The following is a 22898-nucleotide window of genomic DNA, read 5'->3' as shown; positions in this document are numbered from 1 at the left end:
AAAAAAAAAAAAAAAAAGAGAGAGAGAAATTAGAGGTAGAAAGGCAAATAGATAGATACTTGCCAACAGTTTTTTTTTTTTTTTTCCTCCACAGCCTCCCTTAACTTTTGCATTCACCTTATGGTCTCAGTACTTACTATTCTCAGGGCAATGTACAAATCACTATGGTTATAAACACAAAGATCTTGAAAACAGAGTCTCAGCCCCCAGAAAACCAATACAACATAATAGGAAGGAGAAGTTATTTACCACTGCAGCAATCAGGGAACGCTCCATGGAGGAGGTGGGTTTCGTGATAGTTCTTAATGTAGAGGAGGATTCTGATAGGTATGCACATGGCAAGATACCTTGGGAGGTAGGTACAGTTTGAGTAAGGGTGTTAAATTAAGGTAGAAATGTCCCTTATTTAGGGGACAGAGATTAGAATACACAGAGACAGTAGGATAGGGTAGGAACTCAGCCTTTATTCCTAGAACAGGGGGAATCAATGAAGGGAGTAAGTAGAGGAATGCCATGATCTGATTTATAATTTAAAATGACTTTGGATGCTATGTGGAAAATAGATTTAAGTGAGGCAAGAATGGGAGAGAGGATGTCAAAGTCTATTGAGTAGCACATGAAAATCATGAAATCAGCTACTTACTGTGAGTTGTTCTCAAACTGTCTTGTTTTTCATGCTCCATCATTTGGGTGATATGTTGCCAGGGCCATAATCTTAAAAGGAAGTGAAAGAATTCACTTCCCGGGGTAAAAATAATAACACATTTAATGAGTCACAAGGAGAAGGAGTGTGTCCCTTGTTAAACTTCAGCTTTTCAATTTTTTATTCCAAGTATTCAGTTTTAATGTTTTCAACAGAAGAGTGTTCTTTGTAATTCTCCCAACAGTTCAGAACTTATTTAGGGTGTCATCAAACCCTTTGAGAGACAGAAGCATGCTCTGTGTTTTGTAATTGATGAAGTGTTCCCCCTAAATAGATCTCACATTGCTGAATCTGATGACATGAATAATAAAAATAACCATGGGAAGGAAGTGACCATTTTAAGCAGGATGCAGGGAAGAGATATTTATTTGGTGTTGAAAAGTAGAGCACATTTTCATGATGAACTAGGCTCTCCAGACCACTGCAGTAAGCCTCCTGACATTAAAATTGGAGGACATTTCAGGGTCAAATTTGAGGAAGAAAAAGTCTGTGTTTTAAACACAGAAAGTCTGGTGTTTCAGATAGCATGTGCCTCAAAAATTGAAGAGATGTTGAAGTTCAAATTGAGTGGATTTTTTCTATTGTAGGCAGACAGTGGGCTTGAGGTGGTGGAGAGGCGAGTTTACTGCATTAATAAATGGCAGTCATTAATTCCTGCTGTTTGCCCCATGTATTTTTAAGTATTTTATGCACTCAGTATGCCACGTCTGCAAGTCATAGGCCTGGATACTGAAAACAAAGAAATTGACACCTGCCACAGAACCAGGGAGAAAACGCCAATAGTAATTTCTAAGAATTCCTTATAAAATGTTCACAGTTGGGTTTAGCCTAAAGTCACTCACTTGCATATTTGCAAAATTAGTTTGAGACTGAGAGTTCACATGGTGTTACCTGCAGAACAGATGTATATTCTCTTCCTGGCTTATCCATTAACTAGCTGGTAGGTAACCTTTACCAAGCTGCTTAACCTGATGAAGCACCCATAAAATAGGAAAATCATTACCTAGTTTGTAAGATGATTATGAAAAGTACAATGGATGATGCATGTGACATTCCTGGCATTTACAGATGCTTAAGAAGCTAACATTATTTTCAGAAAAATGTTTTAAATATATAATGTTTTAAAACATAGACAAATCTCCCTCCTACTTGACGTTGTCATGTTTCCCATTTTTACACACTCTGCTCCTCGCTTACTCTCCCCATCCCAACTTCATTATCTTTAGCCACTTTCCGGAAGCCCATGGCTTCCATTGTCTACATCAGCTTTGTTCCATATGACGTTGCACATCTAATTTCCCCACCCACCTAAATGTAAGCTCCTCTCCATTTCAACTCCTCTGACTCCTTATCCCCACTTCCAGGTCTCTGTATCAGCCAGTCTTCTTACCTTAAGACCTCGTATCTCTACCCACTCATGTTTGCACTGCTCCTCGCACCTTGTTCACAAACCATCTGCATATGAGACTGTGGTAAGATACTGCCTGTATGTGTCTGTTGTAGAACTAGTTAAAACGAACATCCTATTTATAGTGTGTCAGTAAGGTCATCTTTGAGAAAGAACGTATTTCTTTTGTGCCTTGTCCACCCCCTACCTCACTCATTGCCCCCAACTCCCCAAATTATAAACCTCTTCAAGACCTGACCTGTCCTCAGCCACTGTGAACCTCTTCTTTGTGTCTAGTGCAATGTTTGCAAATTTATAGTCTGAGTGAATGTTATTATCATACCATCTTAAAACTACTGTGAATCTATGTCAGTGGGTCTAAAATCCTCATTTTATAGTTGAGAAACCTAAAGAATTAAACAACTTACCATGGTGACAAAACTGGTTGCAGAAATGGGACTAGAACTGGTTCTCTGCATTCAGTGTTTAACTCTAGCTAGAACTGTAATTGATAAGAAGCCTTATCTTACCCACTTTAAAGGAAACTGTTAATATTATTCTTATAGGATAGACTATGCATTGTAATTTTCTTGCAAAAGTAAGGTATTAAGAAATATATTCAGGGGGCTTCCCTGGTGGCGCAGTGGTTGAGAGTCCACCTGCCAATGCAAGGGACACAGGTTCGTGCCCCGGTCTGGGAAGATACCACATGCCGCGGAGCGGCTGGGCCCATGAGCCATGGCTGCTGAGCCTGCGCGTCCGGAGCCTGTGCTCCACAACGGGAGAGGCCACAACAGTGAGAGGCCCGCGTACTGAAAAAAAAAAAAAAAATATATATATATATATATATATATTCAGGCAAAGTAGGGCATGAGCCTAAGGGAAATTCTTATTTCTCTTTAGTTTAACCTTAGGTTACTTCTGAATGTAAGATATTTTAGCAAAACACACAAGACAAAACCCAGTGTCTTGTGTTGATAGATATTATAGCTAAGTACTCAAGGCCTAAGGTCTTGATTAGACTTGAGTTCACAGTCTTCGTTCCTTGTCTGACCTGATGTGGTATATAAGGCACATTATTTAAACCCATCTGACATGCATATGTACATATATCAAGCAAGCCTCAACACCTACTACAAATCAGTATCTTCGTTTCTTCCCTATCAGTGAGGAAGGGAGGACACACAGTCCCTTGAAAGACAACAGAATGATGAATTACTACTTGATTTCAGCAAGAACTAGCAATATATAGAGAGCCATAGCACCATCTGTAAAATGAGAGTAACAGCACCTAATTCCTGGAGTACTGTGAGGGTTAGATGAAATAACCAATGTAAACTATTTGGCATAAATGTCAGATATGTTAATATTGTCCTTAATATTTCTAGATGGCATATATAAACTTATATATGCCATATATAGTTTGTTATTTTAAAAATTATGTATGAGAGGACAACTTTACTTTTCTAAAAATTATATGTGACGCTAAACAATACTTTTCTAAAAATTATATGTGACACTAAACAATATGCAAAATAGTTGTTCATCCCATCTGCCCCACCATGATTTGGTACTTGGTTACTTAAATCTCCTTGGATAAGATCCAAGGGAGACTGCCCATTTAAACAAGTTTGGCCCTGAAGTGAATGGTGCTACAGCAGTTATCCCACTGAACTACTTTTTTTTTTTTTTTTTTTTTTTTGTGGTATGCGGGCCTCTCACTTCTGTGGCCTCTCCCGTTGCGGAGCACAGGCTCCGGACGCTCAGGCTCAGCAGCCATGGCTCACGGGCCCAGCCGCTCCGCGGCATGTGGGATCTTCCCGGACCGGGGCACGAACCCGTATCCCCTGTATCGGCAGACGGATTCTCAACCACTGCGCCACCAGGGAAGCCCCTGAACTACTTTTTAAAAGGTTAATCCATTAGCTTTGCCTTTGCCTCCCTCATTTTTTTTTAATGTGACGCTGGTTAAACATCCATGAAGCCTGTATTGTTAACCTTTTATTCAAAGTAGGTAAAAACCAGTCCCAGATTTTTATTGCAAACTTGTCATTGATCACCAGGTTGAACACATTTATAGGAGAAAACACGTTGAGTTTTCACAGAAAAAAATTGACACTAGCCCCTTTAATGTTCTTGGGTTCATTTTTAGTTGGATTTAGTGCCAAGGCAACTATAAGCTCATCAATGTCCCTTTATATCTTACATCACATGTTTTGAAATGGTATCGAAAAACATAAGTGATGAAGGCAAAAAGACTTTCAGATATAATAATTCTTAATCAAAATCTCATTTAGAGAAGCAACACCCAAACTTACTAAGCCAGGTTAAGTCGTGTGACTTCTTTTCAGAAAGGACAAGAGAAACTCTTGGCAGTGATTTGTGCTTTTATGGATTCTAGTATATTACGTAGACTGACATGCATATGTACCTATATCAAGCAAGTCCTAACACCTGCTACAAATCACTGTCTTCAATGTATCCTTGTTTCTTCCCTGGCTATCATTGTAGAAGGACACGGTCCCTTGGAAGACAATATAGTTATGTAGTGCTACTTGATTTCAACAAGATTTGGGAATATTCATGGAAACTGAACCCCAGCATTAGCTAAGGATAGAATTTGGCTGCCATAGAAGCTTTATTTCTACCTACTCTATAAGAGATTCTGACAACCAATAAATTTACAGGTCACTGAATAAAAATCTAATGTTTTCATCCCTTGACATTTCAGCAGCTATTCATCATAGATTTCAGAAAAACAGTAAAATGAAAATGTGTAGGGTACAGCTAAATATAACACATCTCTTGTTTTTAAAAATAAAGAATTCAAAATTATTTTGTACTATCTTGATTATGTTCCAAATTTCTGGGAAAGGAACCATACATTTTATTCTGTTATCTGTAATTGTTTGGCAGTGATCCTATTACATTTCAGATTTGTATCCCAGTTCTAAAATTTTGTACACATCCTTTAAATTTTTTTCACAAGAACTTTGAATTGGTGCTACGTGTAAACTTCTGTTTTTCTAAATGATTTATATATTTTATTTATACTATGTTGGGGAGGACAAGATTCTTGTGTTAATTGTGTTAGAAAATCTAGTAGCATGCTATGTATCAAATCATTAACTGCAAGAATTAATATGCTTTCTGAATTAGAAAGCAATAAAATGCCACTTTTTTTCATTTTCTAAGAGTCAGTACCCAGGATTGGAATAATTAGAAAAGTTATTTATTATTTTTATTACCTGCCTACATTTGTTTTGTAGCCATGGTGTCTGAATTATCTTTTATGTAGGGTGATAAACAAAGTAGAAGACTCTTAAATAGATGATTTAGCAAAATATATGTTCAAGATGACTGCATATTATATTTTTAAAAGTCTTTCAAAATGTTTTGATTATTTAACACATTTTAGGAATTCTAAAGTCTAGGAAGACAACAGTAAAGAATTCTCTTGGTTTTAACTAACATCCTTGGCTCCTTTAATTATATTTCTTATAGTGAAATAAAGGCTAACATTTGAGTCTTTAATAATTTGTTTCTTAAAAAATTACTTCTTACAATATTTCTAAACTGGAAGCATTAAGGAACTATGTGATATATTAGAGATATTAAAAAAACAAACAAAAAAACTAACAAAAAGATTCTTTCCTTGTCTAAGAGAATCGCAATATGCTTACTGCCTGTTTTTGCTTACCCTAGATTATTTCAAAGCCAAATACCTTTCCATCCTGCTATACTGGCCATATCCAGCTTGCCCAGATCTTACACAGAAAACATAATCAAGTTTCATAGATATACTCCATAGACATCTTAGAGAATGAACACTCCAAAGCAACTTGGTCCTTAAATTAGAAAAAACAACCTATGCTTCAAAAAGACATCTCAGATTAGCACTAGTTGTGCAGTGTTAAGACCTAAGTAGGGCTTCCCTGGTGACGCAGTGGTTAAGAATCCGCCTGCCAACACACGGGACACGGGTTGAGCCCTGGTCTGGGGAGATCCCACATGCCACGAAGCAACTAAGCCCGTGTGCCACAACTACTGAGCCTATGTACCACAACTACTGAAGCCTGCGTGCCTAGAGCCCATGCTCCGCAATAAGAGAAGCCACCACAATGAGAAGCCCACGCACCGCAATGAAGGATAGCCCCACTCGCTGCAACTAGAGAAAGCCTGCGTACAGCAATGAAGACCCAACGCAGCCAAAAATAAATAAATAAAATGAGTAAATTTATTTAAAAAAAAAAAAGACCTAAGTAGATGACAGTGTATTTCCTATTCCTTCTTAGAGTGCTTATGCGTGTTCAGCCCTTTGCAGAAGTTTGGTAGAGCTACCAGGCATCATCAGTTGAAGTCAGTATCTACTAACAGTTAGGAAAAGGCTTACATTGGTAAAGTGCTATGTACTTTAACCTCCTAATGATTAAATGAAAATTTCAATTTAGTATATTTTAAAATTGCTGACTTAACGTGGCAGCGTAAGAAAAATGCTTTCTTGAGATCAAGTTGAATGTATTTTTTTTTTTTCCTTCTGGAAGAACTGAGAAATGTTATTTATAGTTATTCAAGTGGAAACAGGGAGGATTGGGGCAGGCAGGAGAGATTTTGGTAGATATTTAATGATCTTTCTATTGTAGTTGTGTATCTATGTATACATATATTTAAATATATTTTATACATATATATGTAATATAAATAGAGGAAAAAAGAGAACTTTATTTATTTATTTTAAATTTGGAAGGCTAAAGCAGGAATTAAATGCTCTCCTCCCATCCATGACTGGTTCATCCTGAATTTGTTAAAATCCGTTAGAACTACCACTGAGTAGTGAAACAGGGCATTCTGACTGTTTTAAATTTATATGGAATTATCAAGTAAATAATATGATTGCATATAAATGTCCATTACTGGCTCATATATGAATTATATTTAATTCCTTAGAGTATTAACCTACAAAATCATACTCTGAGAATAACACTTGCTGGGAAGAATGTCCAGGTGGGTGCAGTGTTTACAAATGAATAATTATGTTTGGAAACATTTGCATTTTCACATCAAGAATGTGTCATAAGTACACTTCCAGTATGCAGTTATGAATTTTAGGATTAAAAAAATGAAATACAGAAGATACTTTAGCATAATGGTGTTAAAATAGTTTAATTAGAATGAATATAACAGTAAACAATAAAACCATTTAACAAAAAGACAAACATGTATTTATAAATGCTTCTTATAAGGAATGATACACCGTCATTCTCTGATTATAAAATATATATGACACATTGTTTATCCTTTATTTATAAATCAAAATTATAATTTGGTGCCCCAGCTACTTGAGTTTTGAGTATGAAATGCCCATTTTGCAGCGTACAGTTAACAAATATACATACATATGCTGAAAATGATAAACTTGGCCTTCAATAATCTACCACATGCTCTGAAACTACCTTGTTATAATCAATCAAGACCTACCTCTTAAGGACTAAGTATTCAAAAGAGGATTCAAGAGAAGCACAGAAAAGATGTATACCTGTCCTCAAACAGCTTCCAGACTTGTTAGCGAGATCAGTCTAAAATCAAAATAAGAAAATCAAAATAAGTGCTAAGCTGAGGAAATGACTATAAAGACAACTAGGGATGAATAAAGGTAAATCTCTCAGTTGCACAGAGGGATAGGATGAGTAATTGAATCTTACACACTGGGGATGATGAAAGCACAGATGAGGTAATGTTTTGGAAGGGTTTGCAAAGCAGAGGGAGTGATTAGGAAATATGAAGCTAAGTGTGCTTGCTGCCTGACCTTGTGCCTATTCCCTCATCTATATTTACCTACCGAGTATTTTCCAGTAATATTTTCCCTATATTCTCAATCCTGCCAACTCATTATTTTCCTAATTTAAAAAAAATTCTCTTCATCTCCACTGAGGCTCAGGATGCTGTGATCAATATAAATGACTATTTCCTGTGCCCATCCCTCTTGTTAGATTGCCTTAACATCTTCAGCCTATTCCACATAAATAGGAAGTAAAATGGTGGTAAAACAGTCAACTTCAGTCTACTGTGGTAGAATAGGATATACCAGAATTGCTCAAGGAAGAAATTGTTCCTCCAAGATGTTTGTAAATAACTAGCAGCCTTGAGCTATGAAAACATACTTCTTATATCAAATGAGCAGTCTCTGAATTTTAGGATCAGATACCTTACAACCTTAAAAAAAAGTTTACATATATCTTTATCTTCTTTTTCGCCAAAGATGTAAGACTCAGAAGGGAAAAAAAAAAGGTATGACAATAATGCAAAACAGGAAGATATGGCAAGTAATAAAATGTTGGAAGTCGTAGCATTTTGTCATGAAGTCATAGTTGGAACAGGTCCATTACTGCCTTCACATTTATTTTCATGGCCCCTTTCAATGAATCATCTAGTTTTCCCCCATTTTACCAGAGGTCCCTGCTTGCTCTTGGAGCAGTGGAAAAGCATCTGATTAGTAATCTGACAGGCATTGAAATCTATTTCCCTGAATACATAGCTCATTAATGTCGAGACAAAGAAAAATAAACCATCCCCATAAAAGATCATCTGGAAAAAGGCCAGCCTTTTATGCCAGAGTCACTTTATGGGAATGGCATTGTGACTAGTATGGTAATGAGGAAATGTTATTTTATTGTTTTAGGTTCTCCAGGACTCAAAACCTTTAGAGAAGTGCATTAACTTTTTCAGCCCACAGGGGGCCCTTTGATGCATTCCTACTGCAGAGAAAGCATCCAAGTTACAATCTTTTAAAATTGTATTAAACTGTAGAGAGTCAATTATCTATCACATTTAAATTGACATCTTCCTGTATTAAAATACCATAGCATCCTGATTTGGAATCTAAAAGAGTCACACTAATTAAACAACATTCTGGAAAGAGTTCCTGAGAATTAATGTGACCTGTCCCTAAATGGAAACTCAATGATACAAGGAGTAAACCCGCTGCTCTTAGAAAATCTTTGATGTTTTAGATGAATTTTACCCACCAAAAAACTAGCGTCTATCGTTTGTCACTTGTTCACTATATATTTAAATATGTGCTTCCTGACCATAAAGGTCTTTATGAATTGATGGGTCATCAGAAGATATCTGGGTTTGGGTAATGTAAAGTGGAAAAAACATCCCGTGTCTTTGCTGCTCAAATCTTTACCCAGGAAAGGGCTCTACTGAAAACTTTCCTTCTTATTGAGTAAAGTAAAATTCATTGAGCTATTCTTGAGGATGCTCTGGGTGATGATTTGCTCTTTTGCTATTACACTTTAATTGGAAAGCAAAATTACCATTGTTGAGATTTGCAAAAGCATACTTCTCCCAAACACAGGGCTCATTCCCATCTTTTAGGTTTTTATTTGGTTGTAGCTTTTATTATTTAACATTGATTTTCGCTGGTTATGTTGTAGTGCTATTTTCATGGAGACAACGGGGCAGTTTGTGGTTAATTTTGCTTTTTCATTTCAAAAATATTTTGACGATGCATGACTTGGGGGCTTTTACTGCACATTCGAAAGAAGTCTCTGTTGTGGCAGAGGACATAGAGTGGACATATTATAAAACATAAGTAATAATAATGCTTCCCATTCACATCACATCTGTCATCCAGAGGGGCCCAAAGTGCTCCACACACAGCAGGGAAGGATTATTATACAGCAGGCCTGAAAGTTTACACAATTGTACTGCATAAAATGCCAATCAAATGTCAGTTTCTAGTATTATGCCTAAAATTCTGTGAGCTGAGACATATCCTCTGTCTCTAAAGCTAGAAGAAAAAAAATGTCGATACTTGGTGAGGTGGAAGGTTAGACAGGCCTTGTTAATCTCATTCATTCATTCCAGGCAGCCCTCTCTTCATTGCAAAGTGGTTTGGTATGATCAAACTTTGCTTCTGTGTCTGGAGATAAACTTCCTTGATTTAGTCTATATATATAGCCTCACCTCATTACCCTACTTCACCCCTAGCGCTGGCAATGAAATGTAAGCCAACCACTCTACTTGACTTTCTTCTGTCACTTCAAGATTAGTTGACTGGAACTCAGAGGCCCCTCAGGTGGTAGGAAAAGGCATCTGGCCTTCTTTTTTTTCTTTTTTTTTTTTTCGGTATGCGGGCCTCTCACTGTTGTGGCCTCTCCCGTTGCAGAGCACAGGCTCCAGATGCGCAGGCCCAGCGGCCATGGCTCACGGGCCCAGCCGCTCCACGGCATGTGGGATCTTCCCGGACCGGGGCACGAACCTGTGTCCCCTGCATCGGCAGGTGGACTCTCAACCACTGAGCCACCAGGGAAGCCCTGGCCTTCTTTGAGTAATATTGGACCCCTTGGTCTTTACTTAAGGCTCATACTTTTCCACCTGATCCCTGTGATTGGTGTCCCATCTTTCTGAGCTTTGCCTACCTGGTTGCCTTGGTCTTTTGAGTTGCATTAGTCTCCACGTTCCTGTTAGGCCATGAGTCTCCTTAAAATAAATATAAGCCTCACTTTCTCCATGCTCAATGAAACTCCAAGAAGGGAAAGGGAACTAAATTTCATTGCACAATTACATTTTCACTTGAAAACTTTCAACCTCCATTTAGGCAATATGTATTTACTGTTTGCCTATATTGTGCCAAATACTGTTTGAAATATTGTCTGCTTGGAGATTTCTGTCTAAGTCTTAGAAAATCCTGCCGGAGAGGTAATGTTATTCCATCTCACAGAAGAGGAAGCAGAGTCTCAGATTAAGTCTGCGGTTTCATAGGTAGAACTTTCTGGGATCAAAAGACATACTTTGGACAAGCATTGTGCTTTTGGCCATATGAATCTGTGATTCTCTTTTTATGTCTCTCACCTGCTGCCTTCTCTATGATTTTTAATAGATCAAAATAATAAATGAAGCCTACAAATCCTTCCTTATCTTTCGTTAATTATTACTGATGCATGGAACCTTATCATTAACAAGAACCTTTCATAAATATTATATAGATGGGAGAATAGAGGCCACACACACAGAGTCAGGCATGCTCCTACCTAGCTGAGGTCTTTTTCCTTTAGCAGCAATCCCTGTTTACCTTTCCAGGAGAGGGGAGGCTTTGACCATTTATTATTTCTAAGTTATTCCCATTTTTTCCTCCTTACTGTGTCCACAGTCTCCTGCCTGCCTACCTAAAGTGAGATGAAGTCAGAGGAGTTCTCACTACGTGATTGCAAAACTCCCACATGTAAGATAAGGCAGACCTTTTTCCCTTCTAGCATTCTTTCCCCACTTTCCATATATCATTAAAGGAAAAGGGAGCAACTCTGATCAGAAAATGTTCAGGTGGATCGTCCCCTTTTGCTAGGACAGTTAGGCACATTGTACAATCTAGGTACACTTGGAAGCTACAGGTATACTCAAATAATTGCATTTTTTAAATATTTGTGGACAAGCAAAAACCTTTTATTCTCCCTACACAGCCAAAGCCCAGAAGAAATAAACAGAGAAGCGCCGATAATGGTTTCTCTGATGTCAATTTAAGGTCAGATAAAACAAAATCTCTTTAACATGATGTAGAACACATCACTGAAAAAGCATTAGATGAGAAAGGCAGTCACTGGATAAATTGCAAAACAAGAGACAGGAGTCTTGACTGCACTGGCTGTGATATCGTTACTAAAATAAAGAAGTCTGGCCATTTTTTAATATTTCAGTTAATATGAGGGCTATTACATTGGGTTATTTCTTATTTTTTAATAGGACTTTATGCTAGATTCTTGCCTAGAAAGATTATGAGGAAGCAATAGAAAATAGTGGTTAAGAATCCAGTCCCTAGAATCAAGTGGCTGAAGTTCACAGACAAGCTTCACTGGTGCTTATTAACCATGTGGCATTGGGCAAGTTACTTAACAACTGTGCTTCGAACCCCATACTTTTGAGATTTTTATGAAGGCTTCATCATGTAAGCATGATCGATCATTAATTCCACTTTTAGCCCCTCTCCTTCTCTGGAGAATAGGGAATGGGCTGAAAATTCCAACCGTCTCATATCGACTTAGTCTTCCTAGTAACCAAATCCCATCCAGGAGTCCACTAAGATTCATCAAAGCAAAAGACACTGCTGTCACCCAGGAAATTCCAAGGGATATAGGAGGTCTGTGCCAGGAACCAGGAGCAGAGACCAACAGGCTTTACTGCTTATTAACCGTGTGACATTGAGCAAGTAATTTAACATCCCTGCCCTTTATCTGTGAAAAGATAGTTAGTGAAAATAAAGTTGATGAGATTTAACTCATAGCTTCTTGTTAAGAAAAAGTCCGAAGCTCTCAACTAGAGAGGTGTTGCCTCAGAGGACTTTTGGCAATGACTGGAGATATTTTTGATTGTCACGACTTGTGTGTATGTTGGGAGGTGTGGGGTGTGGGTGTTGTTACTGACATCTAGTAGGTAGAGGTCAAGGATTCAGCTAAACATCTTACAGTACACAGGACAGCCTTCCACAACAAATAATCACTCAACCCAAGATGTCAATTGTGCCAAGGTTGAGAAATCCTGGATTCAATGATGTGACATACGTAAAGTCCTCAGAACTCATAGAAAACACCTAGTAAGTGTTAGCCATTGTTATTATTCATTATAAAGCTCAGTTGCCTTGGAGACTATTATTCCTCAAAAAGAATTTTTGGGTTTTTACTTTGATAAATAAACGACATCTTCACATTAAATCTGATTGCCCCCACCAACACTTCAACTCCATCTATGTTCTCACCATTTTCATGTCTTGTTGTTTTGTTTTTTTTCTGAACACACACTCTTTAAACTAGACACATGTTTATGCTGCCCTAATTACTAGACTTTCAGTACTTTACTTCTGCCATACCTGGATCAATCTCCTACTAGCTTATCCACATAGCTTCTCCTCTTTAAATTCCTGCTCAAGACTTAGTTCCACATTCAGTTTATCTACCTGGCTTTAGCATTCCACCATTCTACCACTCTCCATCTCCTCCACTGTCAGGCGTTCATTGAAACTAGCACACAAGTGATGTAATTTCTTCTTCATGTGGGTTTGCTTTATCTCAGAATTAAGGAAGGAATGAATATCTTTCATTTATTCTGTGCCTGCATGTATATAAATTTTCATGTGTATAAAATTAGAGTAGAAAATGTTAAAAAACAAAATTAGTACATACTAAATATCCAACTACCTTCAATTTCTTATGATTCTTTGCCTGCTTCTTTGACTATATTTCTCTATCTTTCGAATAAATGTTGCTCCCCTATTTAAAGGAAAGAAATCTTGAAACTGTCATTGTTTTGAATTCACACACCATCCAAATAAGGCTGAGCCTACATCTAGAGCTCCCCATGCTTTCTAGAGGCAGGTAATGTATCAATAATAGAGGCTGGCTGTCAGTAATGAGGCAAGAATTTATTTTTATAAAATTATGTAAATACAAGTCAAGTTACCTGCTGGCTCCATTTTTTCCTAGGTAGGCATTACCTGTGCTTATAAACATACAGTTGAGTACACACTTAAGTAATACTGTAATTCCACGGTTGACTTAATGTTTGTTCTCAGTTTATCTCAATTTCTCTTCCAAAGTCAATACATAATCCTTTGGGTATCCATGTGACCCTTGCTGTTACTCACTGAACATATTTACTCCTGTGTGTCTGCCAATCTGAATTAATCGGTCATTAAAACAGTTCCTTGTGCAATTTTCAGCAAAGCTCCTAACCTTCCAAGATAAAAAAAGTTTGAAAGATTGAGTTAGGTTTAACATCTTTTCACGTGGAAATGATTTTGAAATCCTTTGCTAGAGAAAGGCTTTAGGGTTTCTTTCGGTAGTGACTTCACACAGTGACTCTCAGGAAGTATATATTGTCTGTGCTTTTGAGAATTTATTACGTGCTGGCCTGGCCCATGGAGACATCATTCCCTTGAGTAGCTGGGCCTAGTAACCAAAAACACTGTGTAGCAGGACCAGAGACAAACTGGATTTTAGAGTACCTCATGCTCTGGTCTGCTACTGCGCCTCAGTCTCTGCCCTCCGGAGACAAGAACCATGCAGATGGGGTCTGTGGGATTCTGACATTGTCAGCAGACTGGTCAGAAAAAGGAGCTAGCAGGAAGTTCTCATAGAGCTAGCCTCCTGGTCCATGGCTCTAGAAGGCTCGTTGCAGATTGGTATTTTTATGTCTGCTTATCATTTTCATCAGATCTGACTTGGATTTTAAAAATATATATAGCTGTAATATCAGGTCCCATGGAAGCCTGTTGAATTCATCAGGAATAAAGAGAAACATTCAAAAGAAATCTTTGGTTTATGGTAGCCAGTATTTCCAAGATGGGACAGAATTTAGCTCGGCCATCCCAGCTAATCTCAGTAAGTACAGGACACCTGAATGTACAGATGAATGTTTGTCTTGCCTATGGAAGTCCACTTCATCCAAATATCGTTTGGTGTTCTCCTTTTGTAAATGTAAATAATTGTTTTTGCTAATGGTTTATTTTCTTTTGTTTTGGACAAAATGGATTTGGGAAATAAAAGCCTGTTTTTCAATTAGAAATAAACAGATTGCACAAAGTAGTTGTATTGCCTACTGTATCCCTAGAATGACTGATTCATGTAAAGAAGGTGCAAAAATATATTTAATCCCATTACAAATTAGTATAATGATCCACAAAGCCAGATTATGCCTCAGAGCTCCTGATGTCTTAGAAAGAATAGTGATTTGGAGAATAAAAATTTGAGCCATTGGGCTTCCCTGGTGGTGCAGTGGTTGAGAGTCTGCCTGCCGATGCAGGGGACACGGGTTCATGCCCCAGTCCAGGAAGATCCCACATGCCGTGGAGCGGCTAGGCCTGTGAGCCATGGCCGCTGAGCCTGCGCGTCCAGAGCCTGTGCTCCGCAACGGGAGAGGCCACAACAGTGAGAGGCCCGTGTACCGCAAAAAAAAAAAAAAAAAAAAAAAAAAATTGAGCCATAATTCTAGATTGATTACAGTAGTTATGCAAATGTAATTATAATTTTCTGTGCAGAAAAACATATTTAAATAGAAAGCACAGCAATGATCTTATTCAGAAGCTACTCTAGTGAATACTTTTACTGTAAAGAAGAATTTGGTATATTTTAATAATTGTCAGGCAACCATTATGATTGTGTATTACTGTACTGTGTAATTTTCTTGAATTGGATATGTCTCTCTCTTTGTACGATTTTAATTACCAAAAGTAATGACAAACCTTAGTAAATATGCTAATTGTACACAATAGCAGTTTTCTCCATGCAGGCATAAAATTCTTGAAAGAGTTTTTGCATTTCTAAAGGAAGAATGTGCAGGAAACTCAACTCATAGGAAAGCCACTGAGGACATCTTGTATCTGCTCTGAGGTTCATTAAAACGTGGGGTGTCCTCCTCATAGCAAATAAATTTCAAACAAGTTATTTTTTATGCTTTGAGGCTCTAGTTACCTTGACTCTAGCTCTTGTATGATTTACTGAATGAGAGAGTTGGAGAATTTGAACTTGATCCTAGTCTGATAATGAGTTTAAATTAACAATCTGAAGACCTCTCCATTATGTTAGTAATAAGAACTGACTTCCTTTTGGAACTGCTTGGATGATTCTGAGATCTGTGTATGAAAAAAGTTGTTCAATATGGAGATGTTGCAGGTGATCTGGAGGGCCAGGGGTCAGAGAGCTTTGCTACAAACTAACTCTATATTTGATACGAGTCTTCTTGTTTAAAAAGAAGAGAGGGAGGGATTGTTCAATGATTTCTATAATGCCCTCCATCTCTAATGTTCTTTGAATCCAATCCTAGAGATTCTTCTTGATTTGGTATCTTTAGTGTGAATCTTCTGTGCTCACTGACTATAGAGATGCTGTCAAAGCTACCAAAATTCCACTAATGACAAGAGGTCATCAAGAACTATGGTAGTTCTCCTGGCCATGGTGACTTTCCTGAGCTCGTGAAAAGTCTGCACATGAGGTAGAGCCAAGGCTGAACATATTTGGCTATTTCCATAAATATTATTTAAATATTGCAATAATTATCTAAGGAGACTTTCAGCTAAACTCTTAGTGAATAATTGAACTTTTTGGAAAAAGTAGTAGCATAGGATTATTGATTAAGGCCATGTTGAGCTTTCTGACTCACAGTGATTTGCTAGCTTGCACAGGGGTTTTATATCATTAATTTATTATGAAAAAATTCATCTGGCAATAAACCAATGGACACAGTTTGCATATTAGACCAATGACAGTTTGCTTCATCAACCAACTAGGTATAGATATGTGAAGAATGGGGAAAGAGCCGTAACACTGAACTCAAAGACACTCTGCAAGGACTTAAAGTTTAGGTTTGAGTGAGTGAGATGATCCCTACCTGAGTTAAGGTCAAGGCTTACACAGTAGCACATAGTTGAACAGAGGAGAGACAGCTGTAAAAGAGTCTCCTCTTTCTGATGTGCTAAAATGGTGAGACATCAGCATTACAATTTGTTTTCTTTTAATATTTTCAAAAAGTGAAAGATATGGGTATTAAAAAAATAACAGGATATAAAAAAAACTTCTCTAATGACAAAAATAAACACAGGTCTACAGAAAAAAAATAGAAACTCTTCTACTCACTTGAAAACTTTATAATTAAAATTGATAACACCCTCCCCCAACCATACACACACATCCTCAGTGACATTATGCTCTGATAATATAGAGTAATCTGGTTGTTTCAGATAGGAAAAGTGTTGAGTAATCTTATGTTATTTATATAATTAGCAGACCAGAAAGGTAAACTCTAATCCTGAAGTTTCCTTTCCCCTCCAATGACTGTTGCCTAACAGATGTGTCATCCTATTCCAAGTCACTTAGAAAGCCTCGTGATTGGTCAATGCTATTTTTTTTAAATTGGGGTATAGTTGCTTTACAATGTTGTGTTACTTCCTGCTGTACAGCGAAGTGAATCAGCTATGTGTATATATATATCCCCTCTTTTTTGGATTTCCTTCCTATTTAGGTAACCGCAGAGCATTGAGTAGAGTTCCCTGTGCTATACAGCAGGTTCTCATTAGTTATCTATTTTATACATAGCAATGTATATATGTCAATCCCACCCTCCCAATTCATCCCACTCACCCTTTTTCCCCTTGGTGTCCGTACGTTTGTTCTCTACGTCTCTGTCTCTATTTCTACTTTGCAAATAGGTTCATCTGAACTATTTTTCTAAATTCCACATATATGCGTTAATATACAATATTTGTTTTTCTCTTTCTGACTTACTTCTCTCTGTATGACAGTCTCTAGGTCCATCCACATCTCTATAAATAACCCAGTTTCATTCCTTTTTCTGGCTGAGTAATATTCCATTGTATATATGTGCCGCATCTTCTTTATCCATTCATCTGTCAGTGGACATTTAGGTTGCTTCCATGTCCTGGCTATCGTAAATAGTGCTACAATGAACATTGGGGTGCATGTGTCTCTTTGAATTATGGTTTTCTCAGGGCACATGCTCAGTAGTGGGATTGCTGGGTCATACGGTAGTTCTATTTTTAGTTTTTTAAGGAAACTTCATACTGTTCTCCATGGTGGCTGTATTAAGTTACATTCCCAACAACAGTGCAAAAGGGTTCCATTTTCTCCACATCCTCTCCAGCATTTATTGTTTGTAGACTTTTTGATGATGGCCATTGAGGTGACACTTCATTGTAGCTTTGATTTGCATTTCTCTGATAATTAGTGATGTTGAGCATCTTTTCATGTGCCTCTTTGGCTATCTGTATGCCTTCTCTGGAGAAATGTCTTTTTAGATCTTCTGTCCGTTTTTTTGATTGGATTGTTTGCTTTTTGATATTCAGTTGCATGAGCTGTTTATATATTTGGGAGATTAATCCCTTGTCAGTGGCTTCATTTGCAAATATTTTCTCCCATTCTGAGGGTTGTCTTTTCGTCTCATTTATGGTTTCCTTTGCTGTGTAAAAGATTACAAGTTTAATTACGTCCCATTTGTTTATTTTTGTTTTTATTTCCATTACCCAAGGAGGTGGGTCAAAAAAGATCTTGCTGTGATTTATGTCAAAGAGTGTCCTTCCTATGTTTTGTTATGTCTTTTCCAATTTGTATTCCTTTTATTTCTTTTTCTTCTCTGATTGCTGTGGCTAGGACTTCCAAAACTATGTTGAATAATAGTGGCGAGAGTGAACATCCTTGTCTTGCTCATGATCTTAGAGGAAACGCTTTCAGTCTTTCACCATTGAGAATGATGTTTGCTGTGGGTCTGTCGTATATGGCCTTTATTATGTTGAGGTAGGTTCCCTCTATGCCCACTTTCTGGAGAGTTTTTATCATAAATGGGTATATGGAGCTGGAGGAATCAGGCACCCTGACTTCAGACTATACTACAAAGCTACAGTAATCAAGACAATATGGTACTGGCACAAAAACAGAAACATAGATCAATGGAACAAGATAGAAAGCCCAGAGATAAACCCATGCACCTATGGTCAACTAATCTATGACAAAGGAGGCAAGGATATACAATGGAGAAAAGACAGTCTCTGCAGTAAGTGGTGCTGGGAAAACTGGACAGCTACCTGTAAATGAATGAAATTAGAACATTCCCTAACACCATACACAAAAATAAACTCAAAATGGATTAGAGACCTAAATGTAAGACCAGGCACTATAAAACTCTTAGAGGAAAACATAGGAAGAACACTCTTTGAACTAAATCACAGCAAGATCTTTTTTGATCCACCTCCTAGAGTAATGGAAATAAAAACAAAAATAAACAAATGGGACTTAATGAAACTTCAAAGCTTTTGCACAGCAAAAGAAACCATAAACAAGACGAAAAGACAACCCTCAGAATGGGAGAAAATATTTGCAAATGGATCGAGGGACAAAGGATTAATTTCCAAAATATTTGAACAGTTCATGCAGTTCAGTATTAAAAAAAAAAAACAACCCAATCCAAAAATGGGCAGAAGACCTAAATAGACATTTCTCCATAGAAGACATACAGATGGCCAAGAAGCACATGAAATGCCGCTCAACATCATTAATTATCAGAGAAATGCAAATCAAAACTACAATGAGGTACCACCTCACACCAGTTAGAATGGGTATCATCAGAAAATCTACAAACAACAAACGCTGGAGAGGGTGTTGCACTGTTGGTGGTAATGTAAATTGATAGAGCCACTATGGAGAACAGTATGGAGATTCCTTAAAAAACAAAAAATAAAATTACCATATGGTCCAGCAATCCCACTACTGGGCATATACCCAGAGAAAACCATAATTCAAAAAGACACATGCACCCCAATGTTCATTGCAGCACTATTTACAATAGCCAGGTCGTGGAAGCAACCTAAATGCCCATCAATAGAGGAATGGATAAAGAAGATGTGGTACATCTATACAATGCAATATTACTCAGCCATAAATAGGGATGAAATTGGGTCATTTGTTGAGACGTGGATGGATCTAGAGACTGTCATACAGAGTGAAGTAAGTCAGAAAGCGAAAAACAAATATCGTATGTTAACACATACATGTGGAACCTAGAAAAATGGTACAGATGAACCAGTTTGCAGGGCAGAAATTGAGATGCATATGTAGAGAACAAATGTATGGACCCCAAGCGGGGAAAGCGGCAGGGGAGTGAGGGTGGTGGTGTGATGAATTGGGCGATTGGGATTGACATGTATACACTGATGTGTATAAAGTTGATGACTAATAACCTGCTGTATATAAAAAATTTTTTTTAAATTACAAAAAAGAGTAGAGTTTTATGTATAAATAACAGTGAAATGAGATTACTAGATTAATTTGTACATTTTTAGTGATGCAACGAATATGCTCTATGAGCAAAAAAGTCTGAGATTAGGTACTTGAAGTACCTAATTATGGAACAGGGCATTTTATCCATTCCTTGAAATGTGGGCATATCAACAAGTTGAGATGAGGGAAGGAGCAACTAGGAGATCAAGGGAGAGAATTCATACAAAGGTTCAGGGAATGACAAAGAATAGGGTTAGGGTGGTGTGTGGAGTGTGTACAGGGGGATGTATAACAAAATCTGGGAAAGCACATGGTGGGCAGATGACAGAGAACCTGCTAAGGGGTTTAGACAGGCATTAGAGAGCCATTGATTTTTTTTCAAGACAGGGAATGGAATTATTACAGCTGTGCTTCAGGAAAACAACTCAACCAGCTGGTTGTAAAATGATCTAAGGGAGGGACTGGAAGCCAAACAACCACTGAAGAGACAATTGCAGTAATTCAAGAAAGAGGTAATGAGAATCAGAACTAGGGTAGTGGCAGTGGGAATGGGGTGTAGGCAAGGGGGACGTTGCTGAATCAGCAGGACTTGTCCACTGATTGAAAGAGGGTTGAGGAGCGGGGTGGGGGTGGGCAGCCACAACGCGCGCGGGGCGGGGCCCGGCCGGCTGGCCTCCGAGCTCCCTACAACCGCCCAGAATCAGACTTCTGGACCCGCCCCGGAAGCCAAGAGGAGGGCACGGGCCCGGAGGCTGAAGCCCTGCTGGAGGAGTGCCGAGCACGCGGGCGGCGCTGTCGCCGGAATTAAAGCTGGACTCCCATTCAGGACAAACAGACCTATAATTCCTGGTGTTGCGAGAGAGTGGGATTTGCTGTCCTGAAGTCATTAAGCTTGGGCCCTGGTTCCTCTTCATGAGAGACTAGAGGTGGAAGACTTTAAATCTGAGAATAAAAGAAGGGTGCTTCCCGCATGGATGACAGCCCAGGTGGCTGCAAAGAGGGCGGTGCAGGTGAAGACCCCCAAGAGGAGGAGAAGAGCCACGGCGCCAGTGGCTGCAGCAAGACTTCCTGCCATGAGGACTGTGTACTGCATGAATGAAGCTGAAATTGTGGACGTTGCTCTGGGGGTCCTGATTGAGGGCCGAAAACAGGAAAAGCCGTTGGAACAGCTGCCTCTGGCAGGCGCTGATAAGCCAGAGCACTCCCCAGCCAGCTAAGCGCCACCGTCCCCGAGTTCCCCCCAGAGCAGAAGTGAGGACAGTGAGGACAGTGAGGACGAGGACTGTGGGGAAGGCGGCCCTCCTCCGGGGCCTGCGGGTTCTGACTCGGCCTGCAGCAGAGGCCTCGAGGAAGACCAGGATGCACTCACATACGTCAGAGAGAGATTTTTCAGCTAAGGGATAAACTTCCAGGACTTTCTGCCTAGAGTGGCTGAAGGAAGCTGGGTTTCCCTCTTGGCCTGGACGCTGCCCTCAGACTGTCACGGCTTCTGCTCCCAGCTTTGCGCCACTCTGGGCTGCGCAGATTCACCTTGGGAAGTGAGGAATCAGAATGAGCTCCCGTTAGAAATCCTCCCTGCACTGTGCTCTCTCCTCGCTCAGAGGGTCTGGGATCCCCACAGTCTGTTTGTTGTATTCAGTTACCTGGTTCCAGGGAGATGAGGTTGTGGTGGTCAACTTACTGGAACCAAAGAGACAACTTAATAATTTTAAAAGAAAAACAAGTATGGGTGCTAAATACACTGGAAATCCTACTGTTTGGCCTCCCTAAGGAGGAAGCCTATTTTGACAATAGCTTCCATCGCGAGGCAGTCAATCAGTCTGTGAGCCCTTGCTTGTCCAGCCCAGAACCAGACATCCTGCCACAGTGCTGGGCTCCGTCTAGGAGCCTGAGGCTCAGTGTACAGATTGGGAAGCCTCCTGACCAATCAGACAGACCTCCTCCCCCCGAGCTGCCACCTTTCTTCCACTTGGTGGCCTCGGCCTTGGTCCCTGGACAGTCGGAAAGCAAGAGTGGGACAGGAGCCCAAAGGAGACACCAAGGACAAGACATCACACTAGAGTCTGTGTTTCTGCTTCTGTATTCAGTGTGGCTTTTGACAGGCATAGGATGAGGCAATCACGTGCTGTACAGGTTTTCAATATATAGGTGCTGAAAAATACACAAAATTCCCCAGTGGGGGGAAAAAAAAGAAAAAAGAAAGTGAGGGTTGAGAATGAAGAGGGTGGCTATCAAAGTGAAAGGGTGCAGACAGAGGAAGTTCCACAGGCTTAAGTACTTATTGAAGATCCGTTAAGTACAAGAACAGTGTTAGTCATCGATGACGAAAAAGACAACTAAGGTATGATTTCAGCTTTACTCAACATGTATTTATTGTGTTATTTCAATAGCACAAGGCTAGTGGTTAACTAATACTTTCAAGAAGTTCTCTGCAGTGCAAAATAGATTCCAATAAAACGAACAAGTCAAACTGTGATGAAAATAATAGCCTTGGCAGTAAGTTTTTCTCAGGTGACGAATTAGAGGAAAAACATTCTAAGCAGGGGCTTCAGCATGAGCAAAGGTCTATAGTTGTGAACATGCACAGTGTTTTAGAGAATTTGGTGCAGACACAGGGTAATTAGAATGCAGGGAATAGTAGAAGACGAGGATGGGAGTAATTTAGAGTAGATGTTTAGAGAATATTGGATACACCACAAAAGAGGTTAGACTATAATTCTCTGGGTAATGGGATGCTCTGGAAGAGTGTGGTTTTGTTGTTGTTTGTTTTGTTTTTAGCAGTAACGTGAAATTGTTTGCATTTTTGAAAGATAATACTGGTGAAGAGTGGATGGTTGATTCAACAGTATGAAATCTGAAGCCATTGGATACCAGTGAGTAGATGCTCACAATTGTCGAGGTAGACAATGCTGTTAATGGCCTGAAGAAAAGCAGTGGGCTGGTAAAAAGGGGGAAAAAATTCAGAGCCATTTCAGAGGTGAAGCACGTTTGCATCCTCTCAAGTATTAGGAATCAAAATCTAACATTTGTA

The 22898-nt window shown here is 38.9% G+C and overlaps 1 protein-coding gene and 1 pseudogene across 24 annotated transcripts in view; both read left to right on the top strand.

Moving 5' to 3' along the window:
* NRXN1 (neurexin 1) overlaps positions 1–22898 on the top strand; it is a 1137515-nt gene that overhangs the window by 1024287 nt on the left and 90330 nt on the right. The window lies entirely within an intron of this gene.
* Positions 275–21264, top strand: LOC132502090 (cell cycle regulator of non-homologous end joining-like; annotated as a pseudogene).

The sequence above is a fragment of the Mesoplodon densirostris genome, chromosome 14, assembly GCF_025265405.1.
Source record: "Mesoplodon densirostris isolate mMesDen1 chromosome 14, mMesDen1 primary haplotype, whole genome shotgun sequence".
Taxonomy (NCBI): domain Eukaryota; kingdom Metazoa; phylum Chordata; class Mammalia; order Artiodactyla; family Ziphiidae; genus Mesoplodon; species Mesoplodon densirostris.
Note: the sequence above shows the minus strand (reverse complement) of the source record. Positions and strands in the feature narration are given on the sequence as shown.